The sequence below is a fragment of the Monodelphis domestica genome, chromosome 4 (genome assembly GCF_027887165.1).
Source record: "Monodelphis domestica isolate mMonDom1 chromosome 4, mMonDom1.pri, whole genome shotgun sequence".
NCBI classification, from domain to species: domain Eukaryota; kingdom Metazoa; phylum Chordata; class Mammalia; order Didelphimorphia; family Didelphidae; genus Monodelphis; species Monodelphis domestica.
In genome coordinates this window covers 23,466,434-23,487,175 of record NC_077230.1, presented here as the reverse complement: position 1 = coordinate 23,487,175, position 20,742 = coordinate 23,466,434, and the positions used below count along the sequence as shown (strand labels likewise).

The following is a 20,742-nucleotide window of genomic DNA, read 5'->3' as shown; positions in this document are numbered from 1 at the left end:
TAACAATTTCTCAATCAGATCCCAAACCTTCCTTACTACATGAGGAACCAAGGTGGTCAAGCATCCCACTAAAATGAAACAGGTTATAAGATTGTTGATGTAGGCAGGTAGGAGAGAATTCCTCTGTTCCTTGGATAACAGAGGTATGTTTATGGTCTGAGTTTAAGGATGACAGAGTTATGGGAAGGCTGCTTAGAGACAAGGTCTTTTAAGAAACTTTCCTGGAGTGAAACCACCTGTGGTTAATCTGAGAAGAGAGGCTAGTAAGCATAAAGAATTACTTCAGGGAGCCTTGACGTTGAATGACTTGAGGGTTAGGAGAAGAAGGTTCTCATTATCTGAGTAACTTATTTTTAAAAGGGGCAGCTGAGTGACTTCATGCCCAAATGCCTAAAGATGGGAGGTCCTGGGTTCAAATGTGACCTCAGACACTTCCTAGCTGTGTGACACTGGGCAAGTCATTTGCCCCCATTGCCTAGCCCTTACCACTCTTCTGCCTTGGAACCAATATACAGTATTCTAAGACAGAAGGTAAGGGTTTAAAGAAAAATAAAAGGGAGAAGACAGGTCTGAGAAAAGCTATAGAAAACCTGGAAGGAATTCTACCATTACTACCACATCCACAACTTTATTAAAATAGATATAAGAAGATGCCATCAAAAAGGCCTGGTCTGAGGAAACTGTGGGATCATTCTTATGTGGTAATGTTGTTTGCTGCTGTTGTCATGACAATAATGGATAAGAAGGAAAAAGAAAGAATGGTTAAAAGGACAAGCATATGGGGCAGCTAGGTAGCTCAGTGAATTGAGAGCCAGGCTAGAAAAGGGAAGTCCTACGTTCAAATGTGGCCTCAGATACCTCCTAGCTATATGATCCTGGACAAGTCACTTAACCACCATTGCCTAGCCCTTGCTGCTCTCCTTCTTTAGAATATATATTCAAGTCTAAGACAGAGTCTAAGATAAGAAGGAGGAAGAGGAAGAGGAAGAGGAGGAAGATGAGGAGGAGGAAGAGGAGGAGGAGGAGAAGAAGAAGAACAAGGAGAAGAAAGACTTCCTGACTCTTTTATATACCTACTACAGCTTACTTGGCAGTGGGAGGATTACCTCAATGATTTCTCCACTAGAGAAAAAACTAGATGTGTAAGCCTTACTTAATGCCTTATCCTCCTGTCTTCTGACTTACCTTTTTATGGACATGAAATGATAATAATTCAGGAAAAGAAAGCCTGGAAAATTTTTGGGGTTTTTTGTTTTTTGTGATCCTGGGATACAAAATGAAGCTGATTGCCCTTACCACTTCCACCTTTCAGGAGTCTTCAGAACATGAATTCATGACAAATAGGAAGCCAAAAAATGAGAAGAAAAGAGAACTACACAAATCCAAAGAATTGGTTTATTCCTTTCCTTTGTCTGAACTTGAGATTTGGTTTTCCTTATCACCAAAGACCTTTGTGGCAACTAGCCATTGTATTGGCACTGCCAGGCCAATGAGGTAGATGAGTGTCCAGGACTGACTATAGCCCAAGACTCTATTGACCTGTGATTTAAACTACTAGAGATCAGAGGAGATTCTGATCCTTCTCCTAGATGGAATTAGGTGCCAATAAAAAAAAGAAACGGAGTGCTAAAATTGCCAGCTGTAATGTAAGAAAGAGAGATCCAGGGCATTGCAATGAGAAGCCAAGCTGAAAGAGAGATCAGCTGAAGAGCAGCGGCGGAGGGGCAGAGAGAGAGAAGTTCCAACTGTCAATGATCTTCCAGCCTGGGAGGTGGAGGAGGAGAGGAGGTTTTCCTGGAAGCTAAAAAAGAGTCCATCGGTTTGGGACCTGTTATTCCTTGAAACACCTCCACTAAGACTCTTCAGGAACAGCCACCAGAATTCTCAAGGTGGGTTTGGATTTGGACTCACCCTGGCCAGAGCCATCCAGATCTTTCCCTGAGATTTCTCTCCCTCCCTGACTTGTTCCTAGATTCCTGAATTAAAAGCTAGTTAGCTGAGGAATAGGGATCAACCCAGCAGCTGGCCCAGAGGAGGGTTCAAGGCACTGAGCCTTGAACCCTGAGAACTTGGGGGGGCAGTCTGCCAGGGACCAGTGTTAGGGTTTCCTACTCCCCTCTTTCCTTGCCTCTTCCCTACCTCTTCTTCCCTGTGTGAACCCAAATAAATTGTTTACTACTTTAGAATTAGATCTGGCTGGTTTCTGACACTAGGAAAGGGGACAGAAGATTTGAAGAGAATCGCATCTCCCCAAAAGGGAAGGTTAGCTCAGGATCCCAGGGATCCCAGATCCAAACTGCCTAACCCAAGGAACAACATCTCTCCTTGATAGTGGGGTGACCCCAGATTTCTGAAGGGAAGTGACAGTGGGTATCCTCCATCTCCCAGAACTATTCTCTGAGGAGACATATCCCCTCTGTCAGAGGGACAAGACTTGGCTACCTCTCTCCCAGAAAAGAGAGGGGAAGAAGAATCTTCTCTCTCCCCATTTCCCTCTCTCCTTCCATTCCCCCTTGGTCCCCCTCTCAGATCCTCCTATTACACAGCTATCAGTCATCTGATTGGAATGGTGAGATGAGAAAAGAAAGCTGAATTCCAATGTTCTCTTGCTTTCTCTTCCCTCCTTTTGCCTTCTAGTTACAGAGACAGAATCTCCATGCACTTACACAGGGCTCCTTCATACCTTTCCATGAGGAATGGCTGTAAGTATTTGGACAAATATCTCCCATCATCATGGAAGATCTTTGAGGGTAGCTTTGAAGGCATACGAGCTGATCTGGACTGTTTGCAATATCACAAATATCACAAGTGCCACACTTGGAAAAGGATGTCTTTACTACTTAGGATCCTTCAAGAATCTGTGGTTTTATTCAAACAATATACCTATATTAATCATAACTCTTCCATCCCTTAATAGATTGAAGTTAAATGAGTTGAGATAGACAAAATAATTCATTTCCTGGTGACCAACCCTTTGGTTGTTTGTTTTTTTTTTAATAATCTTTGTTAAGGAGGCAGTTAAGTGGCTCAGTAGATGACAGCCAGGCCCCAGGATGGGAGACCCTTGGTTCAAATCTGACCTCAGACACTTCCTAGCTGTGTGAACCTGGACAAGTTATTTAAGCCCCATTGTCTGGTCTTTACTGCTCTTCTGCCTTGAAACCAATTATATAGTATTGATTTTAAGACAGAAGGTAAGGTGTTTTTTTTTTAATAATCTTTATTGATTCACAAGACCATAGATTTAATGCTTGAAGGCAATCTAGTTCAATTTCCTCATTTTGCAGATAAGGAAACTAAGAGACAGAGGTTGTGACTCACCCAAGGTCACTCTATAAACATAGGTAGTAAGAAACAAAACTAGAATTCAAAACCAAGTCCTCTGACTCCAAACCCTAAACTATTTCTACTCTCTAGTTATCAAGCAGCAGAAACATTTGCTGTTGAAATTTTCTGTCTGTCCCAGAAAAAAAGGGGGGGGGGAGGATTCTGGCCCATGAAATGTTTTCATGACAATGAAGAGGAGAGATATGTTTAGTGTTTGTTTACTCTACGTTCTCAAAGTTCTGGAGAAGTCTCCATCCGTGAGTTCCTATGATGTGCAGGAAGGAAGGAAATATACCCACAATAGCTGTCATTACTTACCCAAAGGTCCTCTGTTCCCAAACTAAATCTTCATCATTTAAAGAAAATTGGCCTATGTAGGGGCTGTTCTTTGCATTTGTGCAGATATTCTCTGCTGGTTTCCAATAAACCATTTGGAAACTTATGTGGATCCCCCCATCAGACTGGCTAACATGCCAAGAAAGGAAAATTATCAATATTGGAGGGGATGTGAAAAAAATCAGGATACTAATACACTGCTGGGCAGCTGTGAACTGATATGGCCATTCTGGAGAGCAATCTGGAACCAGTGTCCAAAGGGCCATAAAACTGTGCATACCTTTGACCCAGCCATATCACTACTAGGTCTGTATCCCAAAGAGATTAAAAATAGGAGAAAAGAATTCACCTGTATATAAACATTTATAGCAGCTCTTTTTTGTGGTGGCAAAGAATTGGTAAACTGAGGGGTTGTCCATCAACTAGGGAATGGCTGAACAAGTTGTGGTATATATTTGTAATGGAATATTATTGTGCCATAAGAAATGACAAACAAGGTGATCACAAAACTATCTGGAAGGACTTATATGAAGTGAGTGAAGTGAGCAGGACCAAGAGAAAGTTGTATCAATATCAATAATAGCATACAGTGATGAGCTGTGAATGACTAAACTTTTATCAAAAAGGCTCGGATCCAAGACAACTCCAAGAGTCTCATGACAAAAAAGGATAGCCACTGCCATAGAAGGAACAAAGTCCAAAATCAAATCGAGGCCTATCGGACTTTATTTCTCCGTGAATTTTTCTCTAGTGTAAGCAATGTGTATCTTCTTTCACAACATGACAAACATGGAAATTTGTATTAGCACTGGGAGGGAGACAGAAAACATAGATTGCAAAATAGAAAACAATTATTGAAAAATTATAATGTCATGGAATTTGGAAAAAAATTAAAATTCATTAAAATTTTTTAAATGTATGGGGAGCCTACTTCTAGCCAAATGGTGACCAGCTGCTGAAAGAGCTAAGTATTTTGATGAGACCCTCAGTGGTTCTTTGGAGAGGAAGGGGAATAGAGTACTATGTTAAGAGAAGAGATCTTCAATAATAAACTGGAGGAATTCCATGGGAACTGGAACGACCTCCAGGAATTCATGCAGAGCGAAAGGAGCAGAACCAGGAGAACATTGTACACAGAGACTGATACACTGTGGTAAAATCAAATGTAATGGATTTATCTAGTAGTAGCAATGCAATGATCCAGGACAATTCTGAGGAACTTGTGAGAAAGAACGCTATCCACATCCAGAGGAAGAACTGTGGGAGTAGACACACGGAAGAAAAACAACTGCTTGATCACATGGGCCGATGGGACATGATTGGGGATATAGACTCTAAACGATCATCCTAGTGCAAATATCAATGATATGGAAATAGGTCTTGACCAATGACACATGTAAAACTCAGTGGAATTGCTCATTGGCTATGGGAGGGGGATGGAAGAGAGATGGGGAGGGAAAGAACATGAATCTTGTAACCAGGGGGAAAATATTCTAAATTAATTAATTAAATAAAAAATTCCCCCCCCAAAAAAAATAAAGAAAAAGGAAAAAAGAGAAGAGACCTTCTCTCACTGGCGTTCCGTAGGCTTTAACTCTTTGGGTGGCAGGCTATGACTCCAGTAGGGAGTTAGTTGAGAAGACAGAGTCCTTCTAGACTCCAGCGCCACAGTAATCCCACCATGTGGCAGCTAGTGCCAGAGAGGACCTGCCCCCTGGATCCCTGGTGGCCTCTGTCTCATTTGCCTTGCCTTTCCTGGAGCAAGTCACCTTAGGATTGCAAAAGACATCCGGGTGGAAATAGCAGTATCTGCTGGAATGGTTGCTAGCAGCAGTACCAGGAAGGAGTCCACACTGGCGTTTTATTAATCAAGGCTCTTTGTCGTCAAGGATACTCGACAAAAGCATGCACTTCAGTCCATTGTGGCTGTGGCCCCAGAACTCGGGAACATTGTAATGCAGCCCAGCGTGTTGTCTTCTTTAGACCAGAGCTAGCATTCTGCTAGGAAAATGGCAGGCTGTTTAGAAAGACAACTAGAAGATTCCATGTTTCAGCTCTCCGAGATGTTATAGATCTCAACAGAATAAAAATCCAGCAGAGGTCCAACCCTGTCAGGTGGTCCTTTCTGGCCTGAACACAGCTAAGCCCCTACCCTTCACAGCAAAGTGACTTAAAGAGCCATTGAAAACCCAGTCTTGTATACAATTTTCAGCATAAATTAATAAAAGTCACTTTTCAATCAATCAATTTAGAAGCATTTATTTGTTACCTCCTAGGTTCCAGGCACTGGGCTGGTCCACTGGGATATAAGTGTAGCAAAACTGAATATAGCTATTGTTCTTATTCAATTATGTCTGACTTCCTATGACCCTGTGGGCCATAGTGTCCATGGGGTTTTAATGGAAAGATACTGAAGTGGTTTGCTATTTCTTTCTCCACAGAGGTTAAGTGACTTGCCCAAGATCACACAGCTAGTTTGAGGTCACATTTGAAATCAAGTCTTCTTGACTCAAGGTCCCATGCTCTATCCCCTGAGCTACCTAGTTGCCAAAAAAACATAATAAGCCTAATGGGATCATCTCTAACTCCAGAACTCCCCTGGAAACTTCCAGGGACTCTAAGAAGAATGTGATTGGGGCAGCTGGGTGGCCCAGTGGATTGAGAGCCAGGCCTGGAGACAGGAGGTCCTGGGTTCAGATATGGACTCAGACATACTTCCTAGCTGTGTGACTCTGGGCAAGTCACTTAACCCCAATTGTCTAGTTTTTACTGCCCTTCTGCTTTAGAATGATTCTTAGTGTCTATTCTAAAACAGAAGGTAAGAGAAGAAGGAGGAGGAAGGAAGGAAGGAAGGAAGGAAGGAAGGAAGGAAGGAAGGAAGGAAGGAAGGAAGGAAGGAAGGAAGGAAGGAAGGAAGGAAGGAAGGAAGGAAGGAAGGAAGGAAGGAAGGAAGGAAGGAAGGAAGGAAGGAAAAGGAAGGAAGGAAGGAAGGAAGGAAGCTAGGCAGGCAGGAAGCTAGGCAGGCAGGAAGCTAGGCAGGCAGGAAGCTAGGCAGGCAGGAAGCTAGGCAGGAAGGAAGCTAGGCAGGCAGGAAGCTAGGCAGGAAGGAAGCTAGGCAGGAAGGAAGGAAGCTAGGCAGGAAGGAAGCTAGGAAGCTAGGCAGGAAGGAAGCTAGGAAGCTAGGCAGGAAGGAAGCTAGGCAGGAAGGAAGGAAGCTAGGCAGGAAGGAAGCAAAGAAAAAATGAAGGAAGGAAGGAAAAAGAAGAGGAATATGAGAACTGAGGAGCCTACTTCCATCCCAGAGCAATGAATCCTGGAGAATCCTCAAATTTTGCCAGGTCAAAACACAGAGACTGGTATAGACCACCAGCTGAAAGTTGCCCATCTAGCCACTGTGTACAAATATAAATATGAGATATTCCCTGCCTTCAAAACTCTTATATTCTACTAGGAAGTGGGGAAAGGGAAGAGAAGAATACATGTTTATAGACAATAAATACAGGAGACATATATGTATACACATACACAAGATAAATTAGGAGAGTAATATGGCATGCTGGGACTAGAGTCAAGAAGACTGATTTTCCAAAGTTCAAATCTGGTTTTAGGCACTTACTAGCTATGTGACCCGAGGCAAGTCACTTAATCCTCTTGGCCTCAGTTTCCTCATTTGTAAAATGAACTGAAGAAGAAAATGGCAAACTATTCTAGCATCTTTGTCAAGAAAACTCCAATGGAGTCATGAAGAGTAACACAACTGAAAAATGAGTAAACACAACAACACAAAGATAAATACCAGGATATTTAGGGATAGTACAACTAAATGATTCAAGAAAGGCTTCTTGAAGGATTTGGCCCTGAAATATAAAATGAGCCAGGGATTCCAAGAGGCAGACATGAGGAGGAAGAACCTGCCAGGAATGAGGGAATGGCATGGAGGCAAGAGATGAGATTTCAAATATGGAGAATGTGAGGTAAGCTATTCTAAAAGGAATATAGAGTACATGAAGGGCAGAAATGTGAAATACATCTGGGAAACCAGTTTGTAGACAGATAGTGAAGGGCTCTAAATCACAAAGGAGTTTATATTTTATACTAAAGGCAATGGAATGTCCTGATGTTTCTTGGGCAAGGTTTTGACATACCGGGACATGGACTTTGGGAATATTGGTTTGTCATCTATGTGGACCACAAAATGAAGTGAGAAGAGCCTAGAAGTACAAAACAAAACAAAACAAAAATGTCATACAGCTCATAAAGCTCTGAGTTCACATTTGAACTCAGGTCTTTCTGACCCTATGTCTAATATTCTATCTACTGTTCTATCCAGCTGCCTCTAAATTAATATTTCAAAGGCATTTTTGTCTAGGTAAAAAATAAAATTTATTTTAATTGTTTGTGTTGTTAATTGTTGATTCTTAATTGGGTTTGTATCTTTGAGTAGAGAAAGTGTGAATGGGATGGGGAAAGCTAGTGGTTAGTTCGAATACAAACAAGACTAGGAAACTGCCACTCTGTCCAAGCAGACAGGATTGTCACCTCAGCTTGCTGACTCAAAAACTGTTATGTTTTATTAATAAGCTGGAGAAAATTTCCGGGTCACATTACCAAAAACATTAAAGGACTAGACGTTTTCTCTGCACCTTATGACTTCACATACCTCTCGGAAAAAGGAATTATGGGCAAGAGATTTAGCAATTTCAGCTGTCTCTACCATTGAGGATACCAAAATGCAAACAAGGTAAAAACTTAGTGAGCTAACAGAAAAGACAAATCCCTAGCCCTTAATGTGTAAACTCAGCACCCCTTCCCCTAACCCCATTTCCACAGTCCTGGCAACAGATCTGGACAAGTTAACCTCTAACAGAACTCCGCTTTATACCAACCTGACCCCCTTCTCCTCCCAGGATTTTGAAAATCCATACAACAGAAATATGGTTAGGTCGTGATAGTGGAATGGCCAGACAGAGCTCAGTCAGAGAACAAAGGAAGTATGGGAAAGGAGGCAGGAGACATTTCTGTGACTGTGTGGCATTCCATTAAGCCTGAGGAAAAGTGCTCAGCATCTAGCTAGGGCCAGTTCTGTGTCCCAGAAGTCACTTGGGGGCAGAGACTGAAGCTGATGAACCATGAATTGCCCAGCAAGGAGAAAGTCTTTGAAATCCAACCCGCAGGGAAACTTACATTGAAGGGAAGGGAGTCAGAAAATGAGCAACTACAGAAAATTAGGGGGAAAAGACTGAAATTACCAGAGATTTCAAGAAGAAAAAAACTCAATTAAAGACCTTGAACATAAGTTGATAAACCAAAAGTGAAGATATTAATAGGAGAAGGGAATATGGCTTCTAGATCAAGTAAAAGAGTTCAGGAAGTTATGGATAAATATTATAAGACAAAGGAAAATGCAACAATACCCAATATAGCAGATCCTATGGATTTCCAGGAGAGTATGGAACTACTTGAATAGTTTAAAAGAGCAATAAGAATTGTGAAAACAAAATTTATGATCTGCACAACAAAAATAATAATTGGCAGAATAGGAAAATGTGAATCCACAGTGGCAAATTTCACCAAAGAAACAAAAGAGAATAACTGGTTGGGAATGCAAATACACAGAAGCAAAGAATAATCTGGAAGAAGAGAAGCAAGAAACAATGTTAAAAGAAAATATAATTTCCATAAAAACAAACCATATTGATCTTGAAGATGAGATTCATAGACACAACTTAAGAATTATAGGAATTCCAGACATGATGGATCAAGAAACCTCAACACCTTAATGCAAGAAATAATAACAAGAGGGGCAGCTGGGAGACTCAGTGGATTTAGAGTCAAGCCCAGAGAGGAGAGGTCCTAGGTTCAAATCTGGCCTCAGAGACTTCCCAGCTGTGTGACCCTGGGCAAGTCACTTACCCCCATTGCCTAGCCCTTACCACTCTTCTGCCTTGGAGCCAATACACAGTAGACTCCAAAATGGAAGGGAAGAGAAGGAAGGAAGGAAGGAAGGAAGGGAAGGAAGGAAGGAAGGAAGGAAGGAAGGAAGGAAGGACGGAAGGAAGGAAGGAAGGAAGGAAGGAAGGAAGGAAGGAAGGAAGGAAGGAAGGAAGGAAGGAAGGAAGGAAGGAAGGAAGGAAGGAAGGAAGAAAGAAAGGAAGGAAGGAAGGAAGGAAGGAAGGAAGGAAGGAAGGAAGGAAGGAAGGAAGGAAGGAAGGAAGGAAGGAAGGAAGGAAGGAAGGAAGGAAGGAAGAAAGAAAGAAAGAAAGAAAGAAAGAAAGAAAGAAAGAAAGAAAGAAAGAAAGAAAGAAAGAAAGAAAGAAAGAAAGAAAGAAAGAAAGAAAGAAAGAAGAAAGAAAGAAAGAAAGAAAGAAAGAAAGAAAGAAAGAAAGAAAGAAAGAGAGAGAGAAAGAAAGAAAGAAAGAAAGAGAGAGAGAAAGAGAGAGAGAAAGAGAGAGAGAAAGAGAGAGAGAAAGAAAGAGAGAGAAAGAAAAGAGAGAAAGAAAGAGAGAAAGAAAGAAAGAAAGAAAGAAAGAAAGAAAGAAAGAAAGAAAGAAGAAAGAAAGAAAGAAAGAAAGAAAGAAAGAAAGAAAGAAAGAAAGAAAGAAAGAAAGAAAGAGACAGAGAGAGAGGGAGGGAGGGAGGGAGGGAGGGAGGAAGGGAGGGGAGGAAGGGAGAAGGGAAGGGAGGGAGGGAGGGAGGGAGGGAGGAAGGAAGAGAAAGGAAGGAAGGAAGAATATAAGAATACAAGAACCCTGCCCAGAAAATTTCTGAACACAGAAAACAAAGTACCAAGTGAAAGAATCCAAAGATCACCTCTAGAAGGGAAGGGGGGGGGGGGGAGGGAGGGAGGGAGGAAACTCTATATTGCAAATATCAATACACATAGTGGCTAAATTGAATATGTCCAATAAAAAACAACAAATCCTACAAGCAACCTGGAGAGAGGCCTCCAGATATAAAAGGAAGGAAATCTAAATCACACAAGACTACTCTGTACCCACTAAAAACCACAGGAGGAAATGGAACACAGCTAGACCCTCTGAGTTCAAATAATGAATACCCTGAAATGGTCACATATATATATATATATATATATATATATATATATATATATATATATATATAGTCACATTATTCAAAGTTGCAGTTAGATAAAAGATTCTCATTGGTTCTAGCCAAATGATAATATGCAATGTGAATTCAAATAATATGACCTATACATGGGGATTCATTATTTGTACTAATTGGGAACTCTTAAAATGTGTTCAGAATAGTAATGGAACTTAAGATGCAACACAAAATGACACACTTTGCAAACTTAAGCCAAACTATTAACAACAACAAAAAAAAAAGATTGATGTTTAACTTTAAAAAAAATTTTTTTAAGACAGAAAGCCAGATCTTAATGAATTATTGATTTTTCAAGTATTCCCCAGACAATAGACATACCAAAAAAGGGGTGGAGAGGGGGTAAATAAATACAGTAACCAAGAACAAAGAGAGGCTATTAGGAGATTTCTTTATAAAAGTACATAAGACAAAGGTAAAAGCAGAAGTCAAAAAGAAATGATGGTGGAGAAACAGGTCTAAAATATCATGGAATAAAACCTCTCAGTACCTCACCTACAAGTTAACCAGTTTTTTTGAGGGAGTGAATGGCAGAATAGAAGGACACATAAAAGGTGAGTGGAAAAGGAAGAAAATAGAGGTGAATATGGAATGTACTCTAATCAAATCAAAACTAACAATAAAGAGAAAATAACTCCTCCAGTCTCTCAAGAAGACAGGCTAATGGGTGAAAAGGGAGAGGGAGGGATTGAAAAAAGAGAAGAAAGAAGAAAGTCTTGTTTCAGTGGTAGGAAGGGGTACTTAAGTGATTTCCCACTGTGGAAGATATATTTTGTAAAAGGAAATGGGGACCTTATGATGGGTAAGACAGTGATTTAATATTTAGAGAGATTATCATCCTGCCTCCAGAAGGGAGGAATAAGAGTTCCTGGCAGACAACTAAATTCCAGAAGAGTGGGAGAGATGGAGGGCATTAAAAGGAAAGGGGGAAGGATAGCTAGGTACCACAATGGATAAAGCACCAGGCATAGATTTGGGAGGGCACAGGTTCAAATTTGACCTTAGATACTTCCTAGTTGTGTGACCCTGGGCAAGTCACTTAATCCCCATTGCCTAGCCCTTGCCACTCTTCTGCCTTGGAACTCATAAATAGTATCAATTCTATGACAGAAGGTAAAGGATTAAAAAAAAGGAAAAAAGGAAAAGGGGTCAGAAACATAGGGAAATTCCTACCATGAAGCATTTGTTTGGCTAACGTATATGCATGCCTGGCAGAGAGAAATCATGAGAAAGACAGAGAAAATGAGAACTGAGTAAAGTGTCACACATTCCACAGTAGACCACATCTTTCTATTTAGAACTTGTATGCACACATACAAGATATAACTGTTTATTTTTATTGAAGAGAAAAAAAAACTTTTGTTAGAGCAAAATGCAGTGTTAAAGGCTCTCCTCCTACAAAGTAGATCACATATTAATATCAATAAATAATCAATATAAGATTCCTCTGCAATAATAGATACTCTGATTTGCAACCTTCATTATAAATGTAAATTGAGATGCAAAAGAGAGAGCTTTGTACTGTTTGTCCTTATCATGGAAATGTCCATCAGCAATGTCAAAAAGCATTTATTAAGCATCTACCAAGAGCTAAGCACTAGGGATGCAAAGAAAGAAGCAAAGGCTGCTTCTTGCTCTCATGAAGCTCATAGTTTAATGCGAGAAACAACCTGAAAACCATTGCATACAAATAACCTGTATACAGGAGGAACAGGGCATGTGCAATATAATAAAAGCATTAGTATTAAGAGGGAAGAGGAATGGTTTCTTATATAAAGTGGGATTCTAGCTGGGACTTGAAAAAAGCCAAATGGCTTGTCTAACCCAATGTGCAACTTGAAAAGATATTTCCTAAAAATTACACAGCCTGCCAGATGATCTTGTTGGAAGAGATCAATATGAAAGGACCTACTCATACAAAAATATTTACAGCTGCTCTTTCTATGGAGGCAAAGAATTGGAATTTATGGGGATATCCATCAGCTGGGGAATGGCTGAACAAATTCTGTTATACAACAATGATAGAATCCTATTGTGCTATAAGAAATGACAAACAGGATGGTTTGAGAAAGAACTGGAGCTTTCTACATGAACTGATGCAGAGTGAAATAAGCAGAATTATACACAGTAACAGCAATTTTGTAGAATGTTTGACTATGATAGACTTAGCTATTCTCAGCAATACAATGATCCAGTGATCCCAGTTCTGAGGGGCTTATGACAAAATGCTATCCACCTCCAGAGATAGAACTTTTGGAGACAGAATGCAGATCGAAGCACACTATTTTTTCACTTTAGTTTATTTGGGGTTTTATTTGGGGATTTTGGTTTTACTAGATTATTCTCTTACCAAAATGAACAATATGGAAATATATTTTGCATGAGAATACATGTATAATCCAGATCAAATTGCTTGCCAGCTCCGGGAAGGGGTAGGGAATAGAGAGAGGGAGATAATTTGGATCCTATAACTTCAGAAAACTTATGTGGACATTCATTACTCCATGTAATTGGTAAAATAAAATATTTTATAAAAATAATTTTTTTTAATTAAGAGGTCAATATGGTGACTGCACCAAGGGCTAGAACACCGGAAAGTTTCCCAAATGAAATACATGACCTCTCAAAAGAATTCAAACTAGCAATGCATATAGGAAAAACTTGGTACATAAAGAATGTGTACCATGCATTGATGAATGGTGAGCTATGATTGGGCAATACTAAGCAATTGGATATGTACTTAGAGATCTCACCCATCAGGACATATATCATGGGCAGATGCTACAGAGGTGAAATGAGCTGAGCCCAGAATGACACCAGAAGAAGAGAGTGGGCTAGGTTGCATCTGGGAAATGATCTACCACTTCAATCTCTAAATTAGGTAGACAAACAAAACAGGTTTGTGATACTCAGTGTTTATCCCACACATTCTGCTGCTACAATGAGTGTAACATTCAAATATTCTACTTGTCCAGTGGAATAATTCCACTTGGGAACTTTTGTTCTAAATACACACACACACACACACACACACACACACACACACACACACACAGAGTCACTGCCTATCACTGAATATAGTCAATCAATTGACTCATTGGCATTACCCAAATAAGGATATTTCACATACTTGGCATGAAATGAGTCAACAAATCAGTAAAGCACAATGTTTGGAATGATCGGTTGGGTTTTACCATGGTCTTCTGTAGAAATATAAGAACGTAGCTCCACAAAGACACAATGAAACCATTTAACCAGTAGTTATTAACCTCTGTGGTGCTTGATCATGAGATCCAGCCCATATGAAGATTCTTCTGCTCTTCAGGAATGCCAGCTGACCATTAACCCAGCTACACAAGCTCCTACCTTATAGCGCCATGTGAGTTTTTCAGCATCACATGAAAAGTTTATGATTTTTCAATGAAATATGATTGGTATTGTTGTTTGATTAATACTTTTCCAACACAATATGAATAGTAAAAAATCATGTGTATTGGTGTACATATATTTTTCAAGTCCCTAATAAATGCTTCTAGGATTCAAAAGTGAGTCTGATTATTTTATTTTTTTATATTAGAAACCTAAATAAAGAGTTAATGAATCAAAACATCGACCTCTATACTTCCCCCTGAAACAAAAGCTCATGTTTTAACACTGATGTTCTTTTTCATTAAGAAAAATCTATTTTCAATACTTCCTTTATCTCTATCCCCACCCAAGGGAGAAAAGAAAAAGAAAACCTATGTCATAAATTTGCATAGTAAAGCAAAACAAATTCCCCCATTGGCCAAGTCCAAAAGGAAGTCTGTCTCATTCTGCATATTTAATCTATCACCTTTGTCAGGAGAGGAAGAATATGCTTCATAATCAGTTCTCTGGTTGCTTGTTGCATTGATTAGAATTCTCAAGCCTTAGGGCTGGCGCTAGGTGGCTTTATAGATTGAAAGCTAGGACTGGCATCAGGAGGATCTGGGTTCAAATCCTATTTCAGATACTTCCTAGCTATGTGACCCTGGGCATGTCACTTAACCCCACTGTCTAAGAGTTGTTACTAAGAAAATGGGGGGAGGGTGGGAAGAATTCTCAAGTCTTTCAAAGTTGTTTGTCTTTAATAGTGAAGACTATTAATCTGCTTACTCTCCTCTGCATCAGTTCTTCCCTATAACTCTTCCCAGGCTTCTCTGAAACCATTTCTTCCATCATTTCTTATTGCACTACAGTGTCTAATTACATTCATATGCCAACATTTGCTCAACCATTCCCCAAATGAAAAATATTCTTTTCATTTACACCAGTATTCTTCCAGTGGGGTTATACAGCTATGAATCATGGAATCTCCGATGAATTAAAACCACAGGTCACCCAAAAAAGAATGAACAGACATATAGTGGGTACAAATTGGCTTCAATACATTTCCAAGGGTGAGCTGAGGGCCAGAAGTAGTATAAACAATATTACTAAAGAAATGTATGCTTAGAAAAGATGGGCTGTTTACAGAGCTAGAAATGTATCTGCTAGTGTCTAATTAAGAGACACAGAAGGGGGGCAGCTGGGTGCCTCAATGAATTGAGAGCCAGGCCTAGAGATAGGAGGTCCTGAGTTCAAATGTAACCTCAGACTCTTCCCAGTTGTGTGACTCTGAGCAAGTCACTTAACCCCTATTACCTAGCCCTTACCACTCTTCTGCCTTGGAGCCAATACAGTATTGATTCCAAGATGGAAGATAAGGGTTTAAAAAGAGAGGGAGAGAGAGAGACCTAGAAGGAGAGGCAGCTAGGTGTCTCAGTTGATTGAGAGCCAGGCTTAGAAATGGGGAGGTCCTGGGTTCAAATTTGTTCTTAGACACTTCCTGGCTGGGTGGCCCTGGCAAGTCACTTAACTCTCATTATCTACTTCTTGCCACTCTTTTCTTAGAATTGATACTAAAATAGGAGGTAGGGGGGGCGTGCAGAGGGGGGAAGGAGAGAGAGAGAGAGACAGAGATAGAGGAAAGGAGGGGAGAGAGAGGGAGGGAGGGGGAGAGGGAGAGAGAGGGGGAGAGGGAGAGGGGAGAGGGGGAAGAGAGGGGGAAGGAGGAGAGGGAGGGAGAGAAGAAGAGGGAAAGAGAGGGAGGGAGAGGGGGAGAGGGAGGGAGACAGGGAGCAGGGAGGGAGAGGGGAGAGAAGGAGGGGAAGGGGAGAGGAAAGGGGGGAGAGAGGGAGGGAGAGAGGGGAGATCGAGGAAGAGACAGAGACAGTGAGACAGGGAAAGAGAGAGACACAGAGAGCGTATGAGAGACAAACACTGAGACAGAGACAGAGACAGAGAAGGCCCCAGAATTTGAGGCGGATCTCTTGTGAAGGACTTGAGCGAGCGAGCATGAACTAGGGGTACAGCGTGAGCCGGGATAGTTGGGCTGGGACCTGTAAGCCCGCAGAGTCCTGGCACTAAAGCTCGCAGAGCCAGGACAGTGGGTAACTGCTAGAAAGCACTTTGTAACTGGAGAACGCCACATGGACGCGGGTGGTTATTTTGTTCCTAGCTAGACCGCATTCCTTTCCGTTGCGGGCGTTCGGCTTACCTTGTCTAATCTAGGCTTTTGGTCTTCAGCATTTTCAACAGAGAATGTTTGTGTTCCTGGCGATGACGTCACTGCAAAGCCCCCAGCGCCTGAAAGCTCTGACCCAAAATGCCGAGGGGCCCTTTGAGCCGGAGCTATAACATCCCATCAGAATCAGAGCAACTCCGCAGTGCCCCTGGCATTTATCCGTCTCCCTGAGACACGCAGGCAGTGTAGGGATGACAACTTCTGGGGGGCTTTTAAAAAAAAGGAATCTGTTAGCAGCCAAGGCCCCTGGATAGCAGCCTGTCTCCGGGGGTTCTCGCCCACGTGGGAGACGTAGAGCACGTTTAATTTTTCACACAGATACCAACAGGCAAGCTGATTTGGGTGCTGTGGTGAGGAGGGACTAAATGACCTTTACAGGGCTCTGGGATTCCTGGCCAGAGAGAGAGCTCAGCTTCAACCCCTTTAACCTTGGCCTGAAGATAAAGCAACGTGTCTGTTTTGCCTGGGCGAGATAAACAAGCTCCAGGGCGATAAAGAAACTGGGCAATTGTGAGGGAGCCCTTCAGCAGAGGATTGTTTGCCTCCCTGTCCATGTAAAGCTCTCTCTCTTGCTCTCTCCTTTTCCCTAACTACTTGTTCGTCTGGTTTTCCAGCCTAGGACAGGGTTAGACAGCAGAAGGCAGCTCAAATTCAGGCGGTGAAAACCCTCTGTGGAATCCATGACATCACTGAAATCCAAGAGGAGGGATATAAATAGGATGCTACAGGCTTACCAGCCAATGGCTTTCTCCACTCTTCCTTCCTCCTTTCCCCCAGAGCCATCTCTGTCTCTTCTTCATTCCCCCTCTCTGTTCTCCATTCCTTGCATGGTGAACCTCTGGGATTCCTGATCAAGGTTCTGAGGTTTAGCTAGAAAAAAACAGATGTTCTGCTAATGACACTGAAAGCCCTGCATTCTGTAAAGTCAAACCTTCTGATTCCCTCCCGGTAGGTAAGAATAAGTGACTAACAGGAAGCCTTTGGAATGAACCCTGGAATAAAAATTTCTCCAAAATTATTCTCTCTCTATCCCCATTTTTCCTTCAACAAACTGGGAATTTTCCTTCTATTTCCCCTCTCCTTCCCCAACCTCCTTCCCCCAACAAATAACAAAAAAGAAATGGTACAAGAAAATGTTGACTATTATCAATGTATTCCTTAGACTAGGTGGCTCATTGGATGGAGAGCCAGGCCTAGAGATAAGAGGTCCTGAGTTCAAATCTAGACTCAGATACTTCCTAGCTGTGTGCCTGGGCAAGTTACTTAATCCCCATTGCCTAAACCTTACCACTCTTCTGCCTTGGAACCAATACACAGTATTGATTCTAAGACCGAAGGTAAGGGTTTTTGAAAACTGCATCACTTCAAAGTTTGGTCAAGTTTAGGGATATTCCTTGGCACTTTTCACTGTGAGCTCAGAACTCACAAAGAAGAAAATAGCAGGTTTGGGGAAGGCAGAAGCCACAGGTCTCTGATTCCTGTGTGGCTCTGAGAAGTGTTTTATTAGAAAACAGAAGAATAATGAGGATGGGACAACCAAGGTTTTACATTAGGACAACAAATCTTAGAAGGCTATGACATCGCATGTACTCCAGCAGCATAGGTACAAATGAAGTTAGAACAAAGTTCTCTAAAATAGGAAGGTAACTGGGCAGCAAGGTGCTCAGTGGATAGAGAACCAGGCCTGGAAACAGAAGGACCTGGGTTCAAATCTGGCCTCAGACACTTCCTAGCTGTATAACCCTGGGAAAGTCACTTACCCACCAATTGCCCATCCCTTACAGCTCTTCTGCCTTAGAAATTTAGTGTGGATTCTAAAACAGAAGGTGTACACCGACTTGTTGGCCCCAACAGAAATTCTCAATTTAGATAAGACACTGGTCCTGCTTTCATGAGTTTACAGCTCTGGTTGTGGGATCTGTTTCACTCCCACAGACAAAGATTTCGCGTGATTTTTGCATGAGGCACACAGGGGCTTTTGAAAAATATGAAGGTACCAGAGAGTGTCCCTTCCCTCCTATTGTTGTTATACCCCAAGTGAAGTCTTCCTGGGTCTAATCCTGCCCTGCTGTCCTCTATCCTGTTACACAAGGATGGCCGAAGAGGTAACAATTGCAGGTTTCTGAGGTCTTGGTCCATAGGAGCCAGTATCCTGGAGTTGCTCCTTACATCCCTCTGGACTGAGTTTACATTAAAAAGCTGATGTGAGGTACTACTTGGCCCAGATACGTTTTTAAAGCTTGCCCTGTAAAGGTACAAGAAAGAACTGCTGGGAATTTTCTGCACCGCAATTTCTAAGCTGAGGGAATATTGCTTATTACTTTCTGGGGCCATGATGTGAAGGTGTCATCCAGTAGGCATTGATGAGAATGCCATCCTAGGTCTTATTGGGGAGGAAAAATAACAAAGTTGCAGAAGAATTCTTCCTGATAACTACCCTGAGAGATAAAGGTAATTTTTAGTCCCCTGCTCTTGCCATTAGATCATGTTTAATTCAAGTCAGCCCACATTTAGTAAGCCCATGCTGTGTACTCAAGACTTGTTGGCCCCTGCAGAAATTCAAAGTTTAGGCAAGACACTCCTGGATGTGGGATCTGTTTCACTCACACCAAGTGTTAAGTGCCTTGTCTATGATCATACAGCCATTTAATGTCAGGAGCAGGACTTAAATAAAGGTCTTACTGACTCTAAGAACAACACTCTGTCCATTGTGCCAAGACTGGTCTTCAGATTCCATTGAGGATCGATCAAAGGATCCCTGTTCGATTTGATGATGTTGTAGAGGATATGGGGGACTTTTTAACTATATCTTCCTATAAAGAAGAGGAATACTCCCCACCTCCAGGATGGTCTTCACCCATGGGGCCGGCCCTAAAGACAAATTGACTGGGTTGGACTCTTTTGTACTGGAGATAACCTGGCTGGCTCCCATTGTAGTGATATAGACTATTTGAAAGAGCCACTCTTTGTCATGAGTTATATGCCATATGCCCCACATGCCATTTTTTTTTTCAGAGAAGCCTTGGAGTGCAATAGGTCCAAAGGCGATGGATGTTCTCCACCACCAAGAATCACTAATGGCTATTTTTTGATAGAGGCATACACATGCTAATGCATGTGGACCAAGGAGGGGGGCACCAAGACAAAGTAGTTCCTAAATACCAAGAAACTACTTGAATTGTGGGCAAGGTGAGAATGAAGATAACTTTGGATTTCCTGGTGATATTAGTCTCTGGAGAGGTTTCTCTTGCTACTCCAAGTTGGAGAGTTCAAGAATTTGGACTTCTCTTAAAAAGATAATTTCTTAGCTAAATTCACTAACAGCAAGAGTAAAGAGCAGCAAGGGACCTGGACATTGCATTTACTATTTTGATAATCTATTTGGAGCACTTGGGCCAATGGGAAGGAGGATTATTCATCAAGAACCTCATTTATGTTTCCTTTCCAGTGTCTAAGACTAAAAATGAATGAATACTCCAAGAATTAAAATTTATAGGATTTAATAACATCAAAGTGAGAGAGAAAGGAGTTCCTTCAGCCAAGGGAGCAAAGAACCAGAGACCCACACCTGCCAAATTCAAGCTAAAGCAAAAGTCCAAAAGCCCCATAGAGTGAGTTTTAGCAAAATTTATAAATAAACCCATGCCAGGGCACAACACAGGGATGAAAGACAAGGGACCCCAAGGAAGAGTAAAGAATGCTGGGAAATGAAGTACACCCCTCCCCACCACAAATTTTTTTAAACCCACAATCCTCCCTGTGATCCTTTGGGAGACCAGGCAGCACATTTCTTACCCTAAAATTACTTTAAAATAACTTAAACCATTCATTACAAAATAATAACAGGCCAATAAGGGAGCATGGGGAATAGACTAGTGCCATAAGGCTGAATTATGTATGGGGGTTCTGTGAAGTTAAAGAACAAGTCACCTGAGTGTTTGGAAGTTGTCCATTTGAACCTCCAAACACTTTCCCTTTCTGAGAGGAGTACAAACCAAAGTGTAGTGCTATGTAAATATGGAAGACCATGGGGGAAGGGGACAAGGCAGGGAATTGTATCAAATATTTATGAACTCTATGTTTTCTTTTTTCTGCAGTGTTTTATCTATTAGACTATAAGCTCCTTGAAAGCTCAGATTTTTTTTGCCTTCTTTTATTTTTTTTAAGTTTTTACCTTCCGTCTTAGAAACAATATTGTGTATTGGTTCTAAGGCAGAAGAGTGGTAAGGGCTAGGCAATGGGGGTTAAGTGACTTGCCCAGGGTCACACAGCTAGGAAGTGTCTGAGGCCAGATTTGATCCCAGGACCTCCTATCTCTAGGCCTGACTCTCAATCCACTAAGCCACCCAGCTGCCCCTTGCCTTCTT

The 20,742-nt window shown here is 41.5% G+C and overlaps 1 long non-coding RNA gene across 2 annotated transcripts in view; it reads right to left on the bottom strand.

Annotated features, from left to right (window-relative positions):
• Window positions 1–16,988, bottom strand: part of LOC103098394 (uncharacterized) — a 164,641-nt gene extending 147,653 nt beyond the window's left edge. The window contains exon 1 of one of the 2 annotated variants that reach the window (XR_008918312.1): window positions 16,349–16,988. This is a non-coding gene — a long non-coding RNA (uncharacterized LOC103098394). The remainder of the gene's footprint in view (window positions 1–16,348) is intronic. The other variant, XR_008918311.1, reaches the window with a different exon arrangement.
• Between the last annotated feature and the right edge of the window lie 3,754 nt (window positions 16,989–20,742).